The sequence below is a fragment of the Mauremys mutica genome, chromosome 6 (assembly GCF_020497125.1).
Source record: "Mauremys mutica isolate MM-2020 ecotype Southern chromosome 6, ASM2049712v1, whole genome shotgun sequence".
Classification (NCBI taxonomy): domain Eukaryota; kingdom Metazoa; phylum Chordata; order Testudines; family Geoemydidae; genus Mauremys; species Mauremys mutica.
Genome location: NC_059077.1, coordinates 68074363 through 68093055, shown reverse-complemented (window position 1 = coordinate 68093055; position 18693 = coordinate 68074363). Strand labels below are relative to the sequence as shown.

Sequence of the window (18693 nt, the reverse complement as noted above, 5' to 3'; positions counted from 1 at the left end):
TACTTCAAGAATTTTACAGTCCTAAAGGCTTGTGTATACAAGCATCATCCATTTTTCCAAACCCTCCCATACCTAAATCACAGACCCAGGACTTGTCTTGTCTGCATTACATTTCAGTTGTCTATTTTATGTTTGGTAAGCAAAGAACTCTGTGTTTGGCTCTATAAATGACACAAATTAAACCACCTTTTTATCCACCTTTTATACCAGCATGTCTTATTCTGTTTTCTAATGCACCACATACATCTGCTCAAAGATAACATCAGAGATAGACACCAGAGGTTTTTGCAAGTGCTTTCATAACTATCCTCATTTAAAAAAATATATTAAGATTAAAAAAGTGAAAAAGCACCCACCAAACCATCTGCTGCAGTTTATGCTGTTGGCATTGAATCTCAGTTACTAAAGTTCCCACCAGAAACCATCTAACTATATTTGAGCTTTCAAGTTCAGTTTTTTGTATTATACATTGATTTGTGGTAACCTGCGGTGATACTTACAAAGATGGGACTTCACAAAATTATAGCTTTTTATTTTCCAGTTAATTGGAGGTTGTGCTATTTTCACCCTTAATTTTATTTCCCCCCCACACACTTTTAAAATTATAATTTTTGTGACAAAAGGTTATTTTGGATGCACAGGGAATTGTGAAGCTAGCATATATTAATAATAAGGATTATGCCAGACACAGTTGGGAATGGTGTAATTGAGAACTGCTTAGTGATGCAGGATAAGAACAGTAGGGATTAATTATACAGAAGAACTTTTTTTTTTTTAAACTATTTACTAAATAGAAGATGTAAGATTGTTAACCAGGATGAATAATAGCCATATCCTTCCTCTTGAGAGTACTCCCAATAAGAACAATGCGACTGCTGAAGTGAGGAAGGATTTGCAGAATACATATCAAAGTGGGTGCACACAAATATGAGATCTTATTTTTTTAAAAAGTGTTCTGAAATAAACAGTACAACAAGGATTAACTGTTTGTGTGGTGCCAGCAAGGAATGATCTCTGAACTGAGATTATTTGTAATTAGAAAATATTTTGGAATGGCAATTTTGGGGGGATACATTAAAAGAAATTGTATAGATGTTTTGTCTTCATTTAGGTTCCAGTTTAGTGTAAAACCCTGCTCCTCGTAGTTGTCTGAGTAGTAGGGGTCTGCGCCTGTGAATAAGGCACAGGATCTGGTCATTACTTGTAAAATATTTGAATGACCAAGGAATATAATCGAGTTTCAACCAGAAAAATGCAAATACTGGATTTCTAATTTGTTACATTTATATTTTATTACCTTTATAGCTTATGATGTTGTAATGATTTCCCAATAGGCATATGTATATGTATTTATGCAACAGCTATATATCTATATCCATAATGGTACATAAACTCTTCTGAGGAGAACCCAAGGCATGGAAAGTGATTTATTTAGCCTCCCTTCCTGTCCTTTCTTGTATGGTAGATGGTATGTAACGAAAAAGGCTATATTTTCACTTCAAAAAGAGGTGTGGTGTTCTATCCCAGTGTAAAATCCTAGTAGAGACAAGGCACTCTAGTTTTTCTGTCAGTGTAGCTAATCAAGGTCAACCCTAGCACCCCACCTGGCATTGACCTCTCTCTACTAGCTACATTGAATTAAAAACTACAGTGCCTTCTTCCCACTATGACAAAGTTGTATTTGTGTGGGTATTTCAACAGTGATCTTTGGTTTGTTTTTTGTTTGTCTTTTTCCTGTTTTAAAGTTTTAAAACTTGAAAATCATGTTCCAGTCTGTTATTTACTCTTGTTAACCCAGAAGATTACTATAACTGGAAGGGAACAATTACAACAACAAAAAAAGGTCTCTCTCTTTTCAGTTGTTTACTCTGTGCATTTGACAGTACTTTTTGTAGTACACCAGTTTCTCTGTTTCATTAATGGGGAGCTCCTTTGCAAAGAGGTGTTTTAAACAGCAGTGGCGAAGCAGAAATTAAAATTGCAAAGGTTGCTGGCAAGTGTGTGCACAGAAAGAAAGGGCTTGGGGATTGAAGCCCTGAGTTAGATGGGTGTTGCTCAAAAGACCCTTAATATCTAGAGAAGCAGAAAAGCCCTTGACTTTTTTTTTAATTCCTTTAAAAATATTAAAGACCTAACACCACTACTGTAATTCAAAATATATATTTAACTGTGATCCGAAAGCCATGCTGTTGTCTTTCCATCTCTGACACCTTCACTTTTATTGCAGTAACAATTTTGCAGTTAGAACATTATTGACAATTTTTTGGTGCTTCCTGGGGCAGAATAGAATCCAGCTCAATTTTTTGTAAGTGTATTAGCTCTAGTAACAAGAGGAAAAGGAAAAAAAATACCACACAGAACCTTGCTTTTATCAGTGTTGTAAGCAGCTATGACTTAAGGAGACAGACGGGGCAGGCATATAGGGTAAAATAGTGCCCCATTATTGCAGTCATTTTTCTAACTATAGTCACTCTCCAACTGTTTTGCTTTTGCATTCTAAACAATTTGTATTGCCACAACTATTTAGTTTCAGTTGTTCCAAGTGGTTGGGAAAGTATTTACAGTATATGAAAGCTATATGTCTAATGTCTGATCTCCTTAACCGTTATTTTCACTTAGAAGGAGGGATGGGATCATTAACTTGTAGATTTCTCAGATAGGCCACTCTTCAGTTATCCTTCTTTTCCTTCCGCTTGTGAAGATAAGTGAGAAGCAGAGAACAGCCAGAATGTGTACATGCCACAGTCAAATTACTGAATGTATTACTCTGGAAAGGAAGAGTTTTCTATGTTCTGCCAAAGGCCTGAATGTGTGTTGATATTTTCCCATTCGGGATTTAAATTTTTTTTTTAGATACTGTAGATTTGTAAAAGATGACGACTAAGGACCAAATTGGTTCCTATGAAAACTCTGTTCCAAAACCAACAAGAAATCTAAATTCATGTAAGTTGTTGTGTGTTCAGATTGCTAGGCAAAATGTTTAAAATACTAGGATAAGTCACTGGGATGTGCAGGATGTGCTTCTATTTCCAAAATATGCCTCTGACATAAAGAACATCAAAAAATTCAAACTGAAATTATGGGTATCAGTACATTGACATTATTTATTCAGCTGTGTTATTAAATGTTTATTGAAATTAATCTAAAAATAAATGTAAATGGTTGAATTGAATGAATATTTTACTTATGCTATATTCTGTCTGATGCCCTGTGTATCCCATATTAAAAGGCTTTGCAATCAGCCATTGACTGGAACACCTTGAGCTTGCGACATGTGTAACAACTTGCATCCACCCAGAACAGCTGTCCTGGTTGTTCTATGAGTATTGGTTGTACCAATTGGTTGCAACAACTGGGATAAATACCTTAAACTTAAATTTGAATAAAATAGTGCAGTCTACAGTTGTTTCTTCCCACTGTGGGTAGGGAGCCACTACCCCATAATGCAGTCCTTTGAGTTTAGATAATACACTGAAGTCCCTACTCCCAGCAACAATGCTGAGCTCTGTGTGATGAAAGTGGTTCAGGAGATCCAGGATGTACTGATACAGCCAAGATTGTAAGGCATGTATGTGCACGCAAACATGTTCGTTCCAAAATGGTTATATCAAAACCAGTGTTGCTTAATTGCCACATTAAGCTTGTCACAAGGATGAGTAATTCCTGGGTAAGCCTAGATCAGCCTAGATTATTATAGTGGTTCCTTCTGGCCTTAAATTCTATTAATTTGGTGCAACCAAACATTCCATGAAATCTGTGTCAATTCAGTGGGTTTTTTGCTTATCATTGACACACCCTTCGAAACCACTTTGGTCCACATGTGGCTCACAGTATTGTAGACAGAAATCTAGTTTCTTGTGGTTGAAGGGAGCTAACATTGGCTAGTGTGGTAAGCAAAATAGAACTTCGAAAAGCTATTAAAGTGAAATGAAGATTTCTTTAAATGACTCTGAAAAGGAAGACAGTCTACCTGAAGGTTTTAACTAGGAGCTCAGGTAATCTTTACCAGTTTAAGCTAAAGGAATATAAAACATTTTAAAATTCAATTTAAGAGAATCTGCCCAGGCAGCAGTTTAACTGAATTGCTTAAAAAATATACCCAAAGTTAAACCAGTTTAAATTTGGAGCAAAGAATCCTGTGGCACCTTATAGACTAACAGACGTTTTGCAGCATGAGCTTTCGTGGGTGAATGCCCACTTCGTCGGATGCAAGCATCATGCTGCAAACCGTCTGTTAGTCTATAAGGTGCCACAGGATTCTTTGCTGCTTTTACAGAACCAGACTAACATGGCTACCTCTCTGATACAGTTTAAATTTGTGTGCTTGTCTGCTTTCCTACCCCTTTCCCTGATTGCACCACAGTGCCTGAACTGAGAGTGGGCTCCCCCATGACTTCATAACTCCACCCCAGTTGCGCACACACCCCTGCACCTGCTGCCAGATTCCGCCTCCTCCCGATTGCATCCGAGATCAGTCTCTTTGCCAAGTAATGCAGAATGTGTAATGAGAATGTGTCAGTCAGAGTTATGTTCTTCTGTGTGTATGTTAGAGCAGAATTTTGTCTATAGAACACAAAGAAATATTTTCAGGCGGTAGAAGTAAATTTCCTGCTATAACTCCTTATTGCTGCTTCTTTCATTACTTAGCTCCTTATTACTGAAATAAATATTAAATTTAATTCATACAAACTGGCACTTTGAGTATAATTTTGCTTAAAAACTAAAATTTGTTTTGTGTACATGGCTACAGTAAAAAATAATTCACTGTGTTTTGTTGGGGTAGAAGGTGATGATAAAACTGGCATGCTATAAAACTTGAATTTTCCTCTCCCACCCATAATTTGGTGGGAGAGGGAAACTTATGTCCTGTTAACAAAATTAAGTCCTTTCATAGCAAAGATTTTCTTGCAAAACAGATTTCTGTGAGAAACAACTTGTGAAATGGAATTATATTAACAATAGATACATTTTTTAATTAGAAAATTCACCAACACAATTCTGTTGCTTATCAAATCTACGTGTATTAAGTGGAAGAATAAACTGTACAGGGAAATGTTTCTGTCAGGTTTAGTCCTTTTGTTGAGTTGATAATTCAGGATGAGTCGCCACAGTAGTATGTTTTCAGTCAGTGTTCCAACACCACAGGGGAGAGATGCAACAACAGCCTTGATATGAACGGACTGTGCTCGTGTTTGGAGTGTACAATATTTATTTCTATTTGGGGTATTCTGGAGTTTGAGCTGCTGCTGCTGGATACAGTGTTAGCAGCTGACACTTGAATTCTTCACACAGATGTTTTTCACATACATGAGGCAGAGGTGACATTGATGCATTGTTGAGCTATGTGAACTAGATGAAAACAAAAAAACCCCACCTAGGTCAAACTTGCAATTCAGGTCTGTCTTGCAGCCACACGGGTGAGGTAATGCAAAATTAAGGCTGAAATCATAGTTCAGTTTGCAGGAAACCACTTTTCTAGCAGAGAGTTGTTACACTTTACTGGCTATGCTCCTTGGGGGCTCAAGTCATCCCAGCATACAGGGAGTTTAGGGGATGAGTCAGGAGTTGGCCAAGGGACTGCTGGTCAGAGATTGAAGTCACTGGGAGCTGTGGTTGCTCTACTCCTCTGAAAACCAGGCCATATTATTGTTGTTGTTGTTGTTGTTTATTTGTATTCTGATACAGCCAAATGACTCCATAATATTAGGTGCTGTACAAACACAGAACAAAAAGACAATACCTGCCCCAAGGAACTTACAGTCAAAGTTTTCTCTGTATGTATGTGTGTAAATAACATCACACATTGTTTGCCACCACTACAAAATCTATTCCTGATTGTTTGAATTTAAGCTTTAATTGTGAGTTTGCAGTTTTTATTGTTTAAAGTCAGAGGCAGGATGTTACTTTAGTGTCAGGAATTTGGGCTTGCAGCTGAGCCTGGGACCAGCTGGCCCCAACTCTTTAGTGAGCAACAGAGGACTTGCAGCTGAATCAGGTTTGGCTTGCAGCAGAATCACCTGATTGGCCAGATGGTCCAGTTGGTTGGAAAAGTCAACATACCAGCTCTTAAACTCAGCCCCAGGAGCAGTTCAGTGTCTGCTCAATGCTAATGCCCATAGCTGTGATCACTCCTGTGCTGGCCTTGCCCCCCCCCCCCCGGTCTTGTTCAAGCTTCGCTCTTGCCTTGTTCATGTCCTGCTCTAGCCCTGCTCCTTGCCTGGTTCCTGACTCTGGCTCTGCCCCTTGGCTTGACCTCTGGTTCTTGAGTCTGTCTCCAACTACTAGGCCTGACCGCTGCTGCTCTGACCCCTAGGCCTGTCACCATGCCCTGGAGGCTGGTTTTTAGTATAGTTCCTTCCTGGTGTTTCATTACTTTAATTGTTTTTGTTGTACAAATTATTTTGAGTGTTTTTTTTAAATAAATGAAAAAGAAAAGACATCTTTAATGAAAGTGATGAAGAACTAACACAGTAGAATAGCCCTTCTGTAAATGTGCGTCCAAATTATATTTAAAATATTATTATTAGCGTTGCAAAAACATAATCATAGTCCCATGTTACCAGAGATTAGGGGATGCAGAACTCCCTTCCCACCATACATAGCTGTTCTGCATCTTGCCTTGAAGAAAATTGAGCCTGCCACATACTTGGGGTAGAGGGGCTCCATGCCAACTCCGCAAGAAGCCAGTCCAGAGCTGCCTGAGGCTTTATGCAAATGAAATTCCTCCTGTCACCACCTTCTTTCCTAGGATCTGTCCATAGATGTTACCTTTCCCATTCTGTTTTTCTGTTTTTAATAGCGCCATGTAAGTTACTACAGCCCCAAGTCTGCAATAACTCCCATGTAACGTAAGTCAGGACTCTTCCAGTAGGAAGGAAGAGGAAGTTTGGGTTGTTGCAAAAAGGAAAGGAACTCACCATCAGTTTCTGCAGAATCCTGGGTTCAGATGTGCAAATGCACCTGAGAACTGATACTGCATATGTGTGGTTTTGTATGCAGCTGTGAAATTTATATTTGCAACTTTTGTGAGCACAATTTAGCTAGTATCTTTGAAAATCTGGCCCTTTTAGGGCTCTTTATTGTGCACATATACATTGTACACATAAACCCATGCCTACTTTTTTGTTCGTAGCAGATATGTGCATGATGTTAACTGTGTGCACAATTTTAGGTAAAATGTAAGAGTCTAAATATCGAAAATTTGGCTCAGTTTACTTGAACACCGGTTAAGATTATGTTTCTGTTCTGGAAACCCTGTGAGCGGAGGTATGAGTCAATTTCTACATTTTACCCATGAGAGTTGCTAAATTTTCCACAGTTTACCAAAGGTGAGTGCATTCAGGGTAGCTCCCCAAAGTAGGTTTGGTTAGCGTATTGAAAGCAGAATTGTGGTTGTGGTCTGTTTTGAAACATCAGGCTGTGCATGTCAATTGAATAATAGCCAACGACAATATGGAATGTCCTCATTACAATGTAGCCAGGTATCAGGTATTCACTTAATCACACTGCCAGTAATGGAAATTGATATGAAAGAGCTATACCAAGAGATTAGAGTCTAGGGTTTAAACTGAAGTTCACATGTACAGAATATATATTATCTATTATTTATCTGTGTATGTAAATTGTAAGAAATTACTAGTGTACTAGTGAAAGAAACTAGTTGATTTGTTTATTAAGATACTTGTATAAGTATTGTTAATTTTTAAAACCCAGAAACTGCAGTCTTTTAGTCACTGTTGCCTCTACCACATATACCTCTTCTTCCCCCATGAGCAGTTAATGTTACTCCAATCGTCTGCTGGCTTTCTGAGATATAATGCTCTCCCCTTCTTGAGTCCATTGCGTCTCAGAAAGCAGTTCCTTTGCCTGGTGTACTGATCTGGAAGAAAAAAAGTTTGATTCTTGAATGGGGAGAGGGTTGGGAAACATATCATAGCACTGTTCATATTTTAATAAGGGTTGAGTCACTACCACTGTAAATCTTGCTGCCCTTCCTTAATTTATCCATGTGTTAATTCTGAGCTTTCTGCAGAGTGATCCAAATGAGATCATAGAAGCAGATAGAGTTACAATAGTTACAAGAAGAAGAAATTACGTAGTGAGTGTTTTGTAATAATAATCGGTCTGTTGACGACTGTTCTCTAGACTTCTCTCTTCCATCTATTGCAAGTATCTCATCTAGGTTGACAAGTCTGTAGGGCTTTTCCTTCACTAAAATGAATATTTCAGATTAGATGGTATATAAACTTATGCCGTCTAATGACCTTTCAATGTCATTTGCTAGCTTACTTTTCATATCTCGATTGAACCCACTGCTGCCTTTGGCTGATATGCTCCAACCAATTTTTTGTGTCATGTAGACAGATGGTCTAGCATAGCTCTTCAGTGGAATCAGCCATGTCCATAAATAGGCCAGCTGGAGCTGCTAACAATGCTTTAATGTATGAAAGCAGAAGCAACACCACCTCCTCGAGAGCACTGGGTAAGGCACAGGCTTTCAGTAAAACAACACGTCTTTCTTACTATTGTCTCAGGAAAAGGACAGAACAATTCCTAAGGGACTTGTATGTGCAGAGTCATTATTTTTACTGTATTATATCTCAGATGCTCAAAAAAAAATTGGGGGGGGGGAGGAGGAAATATAGTTGATTTATTTTCTCTCTCTAAAAAAGTACAGCTTTTACAGAATTAAAGAGCATTTTCTCTCCTTAGTAATCCATTATCCGACCCTAAAAAGTTTCTTCCACTGGAAGGTCAAGAAAGGGATTTTGTTGCTGAAACTGAAGGATAAAATCTGTTGCAGAAGCCATTTTTGAGCTTGCCAGTTGTGCAGGAATCACTCTGGTGGTGGGTTTTTTTGTTTTTTTTTTAGCAATAGGCAGTTATGTTGTGGGCTCTTTTTTATAACTACTCGCAGCTTTTAAGGTTGCCATTATTGGCTGGCAAGCTGCTTGCCTAGATATCACATTGCATAGCATCCGGTTGCGAGTGCTCCAGCAGTAGCACCACAGTGGACACCAGTTTGATGCTCTGATCAGCAGCTCTAATCCTTTCACAGTTCTGGCAGCCAGTTGTGGGTTTGTTTCATTTACTCTCAGTAATTCCTGGAGATAGTGAAAAGCCCAGGCTACTGTCTTAAACCACAGGAAGAAACAGCCAGCCTGTCTGCTACTTTAAATGTTGTAAGCAGGGTAGTTGTAGCCGTGTCAGACCCAGGATATTGGCGAGACAAGGTGGTCAAGCTAATATCTTTTATTGGACCAAATTCTGTTGGTGGGAGACAAGCTTTCGAACCACACACAGCTGATACTTTAAAGTTAGTTTTGTTAAACAGCTTTGGTGCTGTTGTTTAGCAGAGCAGAACCCTGTGTGTTCTTTGGATCTTTTTTTAGTATGATAATAGCAGAGAGAGTTGTTATCTTAAAGTGCATTTTGGGCAGTTTGTATCACTTTATTGATTTGAGACAGTTCTGTTTGTTTAAAATAGCAAAGAAAGAGGCTTCTGAGCATGCAAGTTTCTAAAGAAATTTTTAGAATATCTTGCAGAACTTGTACATTATTTAACTCTCCTTTAAAATTTTAGCAAGAGTCTTGGCAAAGTAACTCCATTGGGCTACTGAGGATTGACAACACCAACTGTGGAGATAATAGGAGCAAGTGGATTGGTGTCTATAATTTTATTTGCCATCACCAGTGTAGAATGGAACAGATTTGCGTATAAACAACCTGAAGAGTAGTACTAGAGGGTCAAGAGGACCCTTCTGAAACACATTTGTAGGAGAACAAGTGAAATGATTAATACTTATTTATGAGGAAAGAATAAAAGAGATAAGAATTAAGTAGGGAACATTTTATTTATTAAAATAATATAACAATCTACAAGTATTTGAAGGCTGAATAATGAGTTAGATTAATCTAGACTGAATAATTAGCTTGTAGAACAACACTATCACTTGAGATGTTTAAAAATTTGTAGATAAAACAATGAAAAATATATCATGGGAGCCTATTCCTGCATTACCTGGGAATGTGACTGGATGACCTTATGTCTGTTCTCCATCTCTAACTTTTATGCTTCTGTGCATGGGGGAAAAAATCTGTTAATGTAATAATGTCAAGAGTGGTATGGCCCTAGGATAGCAGGCAAAGAAGAAAAATTACGTTTATTTCTACAAGGGAATCCTATTTAATGAGCAAAATTGTTTGTTTTCAGTGCAAACTCTAAGTTAATTCATTGCATTTACTGTAGGGTTTTTGCAGGAACTGATGACTAACGACGTGTTTAGGCACTGGACTGTTTAATTACATGTAGATAGTGGTGGTATTCAGTGTTGAGTTAAACATCTCAAAGCCAAAAATTGGAGTCCGTGTAAGAACTGAACCTTGTGAATGCTGTATTGTAGAGTAAGATTGCATGGCTTACTTCTGGTCCTGACCTGCTGTTTGCATTTTCAGTTCTCATGTGTTTTGACCCAAAGTTGTCATCTGGTTTGGAAAAGTAGAATAGGTTAATTAAAAAAAAAAAAGTGAAAATCTTCGCTAAATTTGATTTCACAACATGGTACTATTTGATGTTTGAATAACATGTTGTAATTATTTTGGAAATATAAGGAAAAAATGTTGCAGGATAAATAAATAAAATCTCCTCATACTCCTGCATGGCTAGAGATGTTTGGCAGGACAAAGTTCATTTTGTGTTGCATCACAACTTGACATAGGAGGTCTAATTATTTTTTTTAATAGCGGCCCACTTATACTTACAAAATGCTGCAATTACATATGCAGAAAACCATTTAAGATGTCTAAATAACCACTGATGTGTGCAAGCATAGGCTTGTGTGAGTATGGAAGATTTGTAATTGTGGGCCAGTTTTTTGTGTGTGGACCTTAGGGCTGCCTTCCTTTCCCCCCAAGAAAATAATAATTAAAAAAAAGTTGGAAAAAGTTGAGCCTTGGTATCTTAAGCCCAGATCCACAAAGGTACTTAGGCACCTAACCCCCACATTTAGGGGCTAAGTCACGTTTTTAGGCACCACTGCAATCCACAGAACTCATGCTTGGCTGCCGCCTAACTCTATAGGTGCCTAAACTCTCTCAGAACCTAAGTTTTTGCAGTAGACGTTCACATGGTTGCCTGCGTTTCTACTGCTAAGCACGCACACTGCTTTGTCACTCTAGGCCAGTGGTTCTCTACATAGGGCACACAGAGGTCTTCCAGGGGGTATATCAACTTATCTAGATATTTGCCTAGTTTTACAATGGACTACATAAAAAGCACTAGCGAAGTTAGTGCAAACTAAAATTTCATACAGATGGTTATTTGTTTATACTGCTCTGTATACTACACACTGAAATGTAAGTACAATATTTATATTCCAGTTGATTTATTTTATAATTATATGATAAAAATAAGAAAGTAAACAAGTGTCATAGCATGCTGTGACACTTGTTTTTTTTATGTCTGATTTTGTAAGCAAGTAGTTTTTAAGTGAGGTGAAACTTGGGGGTGCACAAGACAAATCAGACTCCTGAAAGGGGTACAGTAGTCTGGAAAGGTTGAGAGCCACTGCTCAAGGCATCCAGGCTTCTAGCTCTTGCCTAAGTCCCAGAGTGATCCATGAATGGCAGAAAAAATAGGGTGTGGGGCCCGAACAGGGAGGGCATGCTTAGAGGGTGACTAACTTCACACAAAACAGTTGGTGGGTGCAAGGGAGGGGAGAAGGACTTAATAGGCTTTAGACCTGTGGTTATGGGACTGATCTGGGATCTGGTAGATACCACAGTTCAAGTCTCCTCTCTGCCTGATGAGGAGAAGGGATTTGAACAAGGTTCTGCCACCACTCAGGTGAGGGCTCTAACCGCGGGGCTATGGAATAGTCTTATGTGGGGCTCCTCAATCTCTCCCACTGAATTTGTTCCACTGTAATTAAATAATTGAAAATTAATTTGGGCAGAAAGAGTAAGAATCAATCTATAGCAGTGGTCCCCAAACCATGGGGCCACACCCCCCTGGAAGGGTGTAGAGGAACATTCTGGGGGGACGGACGGGACAGCAGGGCACGGGCCAGCCCCCATGGGCTCACTTTTGTGGTTCCCATTTGTAGGCAACTATCTCTCACGTTTCATTGTATAGGGAGCCTAGGCACATAATTCAGGCTTTGTGGATTGCAGGGTTGTTTCTGTGTTGTTCTAGGTGCCTAAAGTTTAGTCATTACAATGTTCACCCTCCACAATGCCTAAGTCACTTTGTGGATCCAGGCCTTAATGTCCTTTGATAATAATTGTATGCAGATGCTTAAATTGTATATTGATCTTAATCTGTAAATTCCTCTAGGAAGTGCCTATGTCACTTCTTTGTTCTGTGCAGTGCCAAACAATAATTAATAACAATAATAATCATTGCTGATGTTTGTACTATTGATTGAACTACCTTCATCCATCCTCAGAATTTATCAAGATAATGTTTACTCACTACCATTCTGTGGAGGATTTAATGGCACATTAGTTTATCTCTTTGAGCATGCTTTAGTCTGTATATTTAATATGATCCCCTTGTCTCTTGTTTTCTTAGCAAAGGTGTGTGTGTGAGACAGGCATTCTTCTGTCACTGCGTGACTCTTTTACGGGTGGGTTCCTTCCATAGCAAAGTGCTTTATAATGTGTATGTAGCGAAAGGGAGAGAGACAGAAATATCAGTCTGTGCCAGCAATTATTTACCTTTTTAGTAGGGTTTGAAAGCAAAGATGACAACTGACATCTGTCTCGCTGGACAGACAGTGTTGTGTACACATGTCGACATACTGTAAGAGCCTGTACTGTGATGCACTGCTCAATATTGGGTGTGCTTTGGGGGCATGGAACTCAGAACTACGTTTGAGATTTTGCAAAGTGTCACCTGAATGGACTACAGGCAGGTGACAGTTGACTTTTGTCAGCAGGGTGTTAATAATGTGTTATATATTTATGGCATAGCTACACCACAAAACAGGTTGATATAACGATGTTGCTCAGGGGTGTGAAAAATCCATACCCCTGAACGAGGCAGTTAAACCAACCTAATCCCCAGTGTAGACAGCACTATGTGGACAGGAGAATTCTCCCATTGACCTAGCTACTGCCTCTCGGGGAGGTGGGTTATCTACGCTGACGGGGAAAGCCCTCCTGTCTGCATAGCTCATGTCTTCACTGAAGTGCTACAGTGGCACAGCTGCTGCAGTGCAGCTGCACCACTACAGCATTTAAGTGTAGACCAGTCCTTAATCTCTCTTGTGCTGTCATTAGAGGCAATTGGCTCTCTTTAGATTGCAAGTTTTTTGGGGGGTAAGGAATGTGCCTTACTATATATTTGCACTGTGCCTAGCATGTTTTGGGTGCTACTGTAATTCATATATTAAGTAACATTCAGTCCTTATTAAACAGAACATGGAGGTTGCTAGGGGTCACACTTTGGAGATATACCTAAATTATTGTTTGTAAAAATATTTTTATCATGTGCAGTAGTAGCCTATTTAAATGTATATGGTTGCCTTGTGAAGCCTTTCCTTAAGACTGAAATCTTGGTTTGTTTTTGTTTTTTTCCAAGTAACTTTTAATTCTGTGTCAGGCTTCAGATTCCTTAGTCCTTCATTGTAGAGCATGCAAATTTCATATTGCAGATTGGTTACTATGCAGATTTACTACAGTCTGGGCTACCTGAATGGAAATCTCCTGTACTGTCTGGAAATGAGACATGCAAAGGGAAAAATGCTCTTCAGCCTCCTGAGAAGGTCAACAAGGTGGTGTTGAGACTTAAAGTAATCTCTGGTCTGGATCAACTGAAAGCTCTAATTGATAAGAGATTAGTCTTGATGGATATGTCCTACTGTCACATGTGATGGAAAGCAGTGAAACCCACTCATAGTGAATTGTGTTGGAGGGAGAGAAGACTGAAGCTGAGTTACTTTCAGTTCATTAAAAGGCATTGTAGAGACTGAGAGTGCAAAGGGATCTAATGAACTGAACAGTTGTTGGATTTGTTACGCAAAAATCGCTCTGTTCGTCACTTATGGCAGGAAGAAGCCATTAATTAAGGTAAGGGCATTGTCCTTCAGAAGTAGATATTGGAAGCTTGATTTATTACAAGAATATTTTAAAAGTGCACATTGCTGTTGGGCTGCTGAAAAACTGTCTGCTTTGTAGCTGGGCATTATCTGAGAAACAACTGGAATGCAAAAATGCCTTTGAACTCAGGACTGATTTGTTTTTGCTTTGCGGGCACTCAGCATCAATGTTTTTGAACAAAAGGGAGGAGTCCGATTACCAAAAGGTTTCCTGATCATGTGGATAAGAAGCTCTTAAAGAGAAACTGGAAAACAGAAATTCTCAGTAATAATTAGCGGTCTGCTGCATTTTGTGACATTATGTACAAATTGTAAAAGAAGCAGAATTAAATATCTGCAGTATGCAGCAGGCTGGTTAGGATGTATAGCAGCATTGCCATGGGAAAAACATTGACTAGAATGCTGAAATATGCAAAATGCCTTTCTTTTATTGGACTTGCATGCTTAAAAGTAGTTAGCATGAAACATATTAACAACCTGACAACTTCCATGCTGGCCCATTATGGAATATATATAAGCCTTAGCTGTGGGAGGAGGAGGATGTGGATTATTTACCAACAATCAGAAATCCCCTGAGTTTAACATTCTGCATTTCTTTTTCCTGTTTGAAGAATGCAACTTTATTCCTGTTCTGGGGAAGAAGCAGGGCGCAGCTTCAGACTGGATTTAAAGCACTAGTCTCTTCTCTTAAGGACCCCTCCCCCTCAGACACACATACTCTCACATACACACGCACACATGCGAAGGGCTTGTACTAAGGAAGCAGCTGTGAACACAGGCAGATCATACAACTCATAGCTGTGGCTAGAATCTGACTTGAAAGGATTAAAAAAGGAAGAAGGAAAAAGATCTAGAAGACCAGACACATGATACTAAAAGGGTAGCTTTGATGGTTAGTAGGTTAGTAGATTACTACTTGCTTCCCCCGAGACTTGACTTAGGTCATTCATCTCTCTGTCTCACTCAGCGTGTGTGTGTAGGGGACGGGACTAGAAAACCAGCAACCAGAAGTACATATCTGGGTCAAGAGCAAACTGTCTGTACTAGGTGAGTTTATTGATTTTTTTTTTCTGGAAATAGCATGGAACAGTCATTATTTCCTGTTATGTCTCTGTATGCGCCCGTGTAGAATACTAAATACTTCTTAATTTTTAATCATTCACTCCCCATCCACCCCTTTATTTTGTTTAAGCTGAATACTACAGTCAGATAATCGTGACTTGCCACGTTTTCCATGACTGTTGCTGCCTTGCGTTTGTATTATTGAAAGTTTGGCAAGACTGGCTAAGGGGGCGGGGAGGAGAGTGAGGCAGCCAACGAGGTGGGGGCAGGGAGGGACAGCCTAGCAGAGGAAAGCCTTTAGTATTTACATTTTCTGGCTGCAATTGGAGGCTCTGAAAGGAGTCATGTGCTGCGATAGACAGTGACTGCAGAAATGGTAGATGTTGGCTAGATTACTGAGGATGCAAGATCCAGGTAGGAGAGCAGTGAGATGGCAAGTAATAGCTAGCTCCATGTGTTATGCCCATTCTTTATTTTGCATCTTTTCTGTGGCCAAGGCCAGGTTTACGCTGGAGAGCTTACAGCTGCAGATCTGTACTGATGCAGCTGTGCTGGTGTAAGATTTCCTGTGTAGCCGCTCTAAGCCACCAGGAGAGAGCTCTCCTTTTGACATCATGAAATCACCCCCAGTGAGCACTCCTGCCGACATAGCGCTGTCCATACCAGTGCTTCTATTGGTGTAACTTATGTCACTCAGGGGTGTGTGTGTTTTCACACCCCCTCAGCGACATAAGTTATACTGGCAAAAGTGCTAGTGTAGACTTAGCCTAAGGTTTAGTTCCCATCTCTGCTATGTAATGGATTGTGCCCAGAATTTTTTTTACAGATGTTTCAGACAAGTGCCAACCTGTGTGGACAAGGCATCACTTTTTTTAAAGAAAGGTTGTTGAAAACTACTCTTGGACTTAGGTGGATGATACATTTTCCCATCCTGTTTTTTCATGGCTCTGTATGGTATATAATATTACTGGAAAGAGTAGCAAGTCAATTTGCTGTCCTGATTTTTCATCAACATGGTAATTACTCTATTTTATAGATTCTGAGGTAGCATAGTTAAGTGACTTGTTCAAGGCCACAAAGTAGGCAGGGTTAGTGCCAAGATTATAACTCATGAGTTCTTGGTTCCCAATCCTGTGACCAGACCACTAGATTGTATCTCAGGGTTGATTGTGGTCGAAAATAATAGGTTTTAGGGCTGTTTGAAATAACTCATTGGCTTGGAAGGAAGGAGTTTGGACTGGGAGACGCACAAGTAAATCCTAACTTTAGAGGTTCTCAGCAAAGAAACTGAAATAAGGATAATGTCAAAGGTATAGGTAAGGGAGCAGGACACCACGTAAATATGAGCTCAGAAAGTACATAATATGTAATTGTAGTAGTAGGTAACATATGGACAACTCAGCTGAGTTGTTGTTAGCATTGCTGTTGGGTCTTTAATTTCTGCATTTCCTTAGCCTAAGTGTAAGCTCTTTGAGGTAGGGACTGTGTTTGTACCGTGTCCAGCACAATGAGTTCCTGCACCTTGTCATAGGTGCTACTGCAATACAAATAATGGTTCTGAAACCCCAAGTGATTTTTTTTTCATGTTGCAGTAGTCATTTCCCCCTTTTATGATCCCACACATCCTGTAGCAGCTGCTCTTACAGCCTTTAGCCTGCATCCAAGGCTTGTCTACACTGGGCTCTTTTTACCAAAAATTTCCCACAGCTCAGAAGGCATGCTACTGTTGACAACAGCTAGCAGTCATTGATGCTTTAACCACTATGGCATATGGCAAGAGCTCCTACCAGAGTCATGGAGCTGATGAGAAATTAGCAAAACATTCTATATTGTAGACATGGCTCAAGAAGGCAGAAGTGCCTACCTCTATGCAGATTCTTCCAAGACCAGACACTAGAGGATGGGAGTATGCAATTCACACACTCCTCTTCCTCTAGCCATGTATTGAAAGCGATGAAATCTTCTGTGATACTTCCGAGGTTGGTTCTAAAACTCAGCACTTTGCATTGGGCCAGCTCATCTGAGGCATCTTGAAAATACAGACTGTATTCTCCTACTATCTAGTCCCTACTTGTTTTGGCAGGCTGGGATGGGTCATCAGGGATTTCTGAGTGATGCCTGTACATATCCGTGGCCCTGTAGCTTAGCAACCTTCTTGAAGACAAGGAGGTTTGACGGGACTCCCTTCCAAGCCGACTAGTGAACCTCAGAACATTGTTAATTATCTTGTTTTTATAAACACAGAATTTGTTAAAGAAAAAATTCTCCTTTGAAAAAGTCATTGAGATCTAGTCTGCAGGGCAAACGGCTTTGTTAACAGTAATGAGTAGGGGGAAGGGTTTGCAGCAGCCTTTTTTTAAAACAATTTTTTTCTTTGCCGTCTTTTAAAGTAACATTACAGGCAGTTCCTACTCATTTGTGTTCCTGTTTTATGTATTTGTTTTATTGTTGTAATCCATTCAAGCCCTCTGTATTTCCCCTTCCCCTGGCATGCTGTATGAATCTGAATAGGCCAAAACTTCATGCCCAGGGCAGTAGCCACCATCTGTCATTTTTGTTACTTTTCCTTTTTCTTGCAGAAAGAGGCTCCTACTATCCTTTCCTAACTTTAAATAACAGTGAGGGGCAGTAGGAGGAAGAAATAGATGGATACAGAGGCTTTCAGTTCCCTGGACTTTGAGATGTCAATTTCCCCATAAATCACGCTACTGTTAAGACAGATCTCCTACCTGTCTAGTTGCATCTGCTGTGTATTTTTGCTGCTTTTTTGTAAGGCACTTGTAGTGATGCATTTCACCCTTTATTAAGGTTGTATCTGCACTAGCAGAAATGGGACCTCTAATTCACCACCACCATGAGAGCAACAGTGATAGCAGTAGTGTAGACAAGGCTCTGGTGTTTTTTAACCATCATGTACGCAGCTCAGAGTAGAGTTATAAGTCTGTGTTAAAATCACCTCAGCCTGATTTCTCTGTGGAGTTAGGAAGGAATTTATCCCTCATATAGGGTATGTAGTGAGAGGAATTAAAGGTCAGTACCAATATGGACACAAGAACAAATGGATATAAACTGGCCATCGGGAAGTTTAGACTTAAAATTAGATGAAGGTTTCTAACCATCAGAGGAGTGAAGTTCTGGAACAGCCTTCCAAGGGAAGCAGTGGGGGCAAAAGACATACCTGGCTTCAAGACTAAGCTTGATAAGTTTATGGAGGGGATGGTATGATGGGATAGCCTAATTTTGGCAATTAATTGATCTTTGACCATTAACGGTAAATATGCCCAATGGCCTGTGATGGGGTGTTAGATGTGGTGGGATCTGAGTTACTACAGAGAATTATTTCCTGGGTGTCTGGCTGGTGAGTCTTTCCCACATGCTCGGGGTTTAGCTGATCGTCATATTTGGGGTCAGGAAGGAATTTTCCTCCAGTGCAGATTGGCAGAGCCCCTGGGGTTATTTGGCCTTCCACTGCAGCGTGGGGCACGGTCACTTGCCGGAAGATTCTCTGCACGTTGAAGTCTTTAAACCATGA

The 18693-nt window shown here is 39.7% G+C and overlaps 1 protein-coding gene across 8 annotated transcripts in view; it reads left to right on the top strand.

The window, feature by feature from the left end:
- Positions 1 to 18693, top strand: part of MCC (MCC regulator of WNT signaling pathway) — a 321225-nt gene that overhangs the window by 162471 nt on the left and 140061 nt on the right. The window lies entirely within an intron of this gene.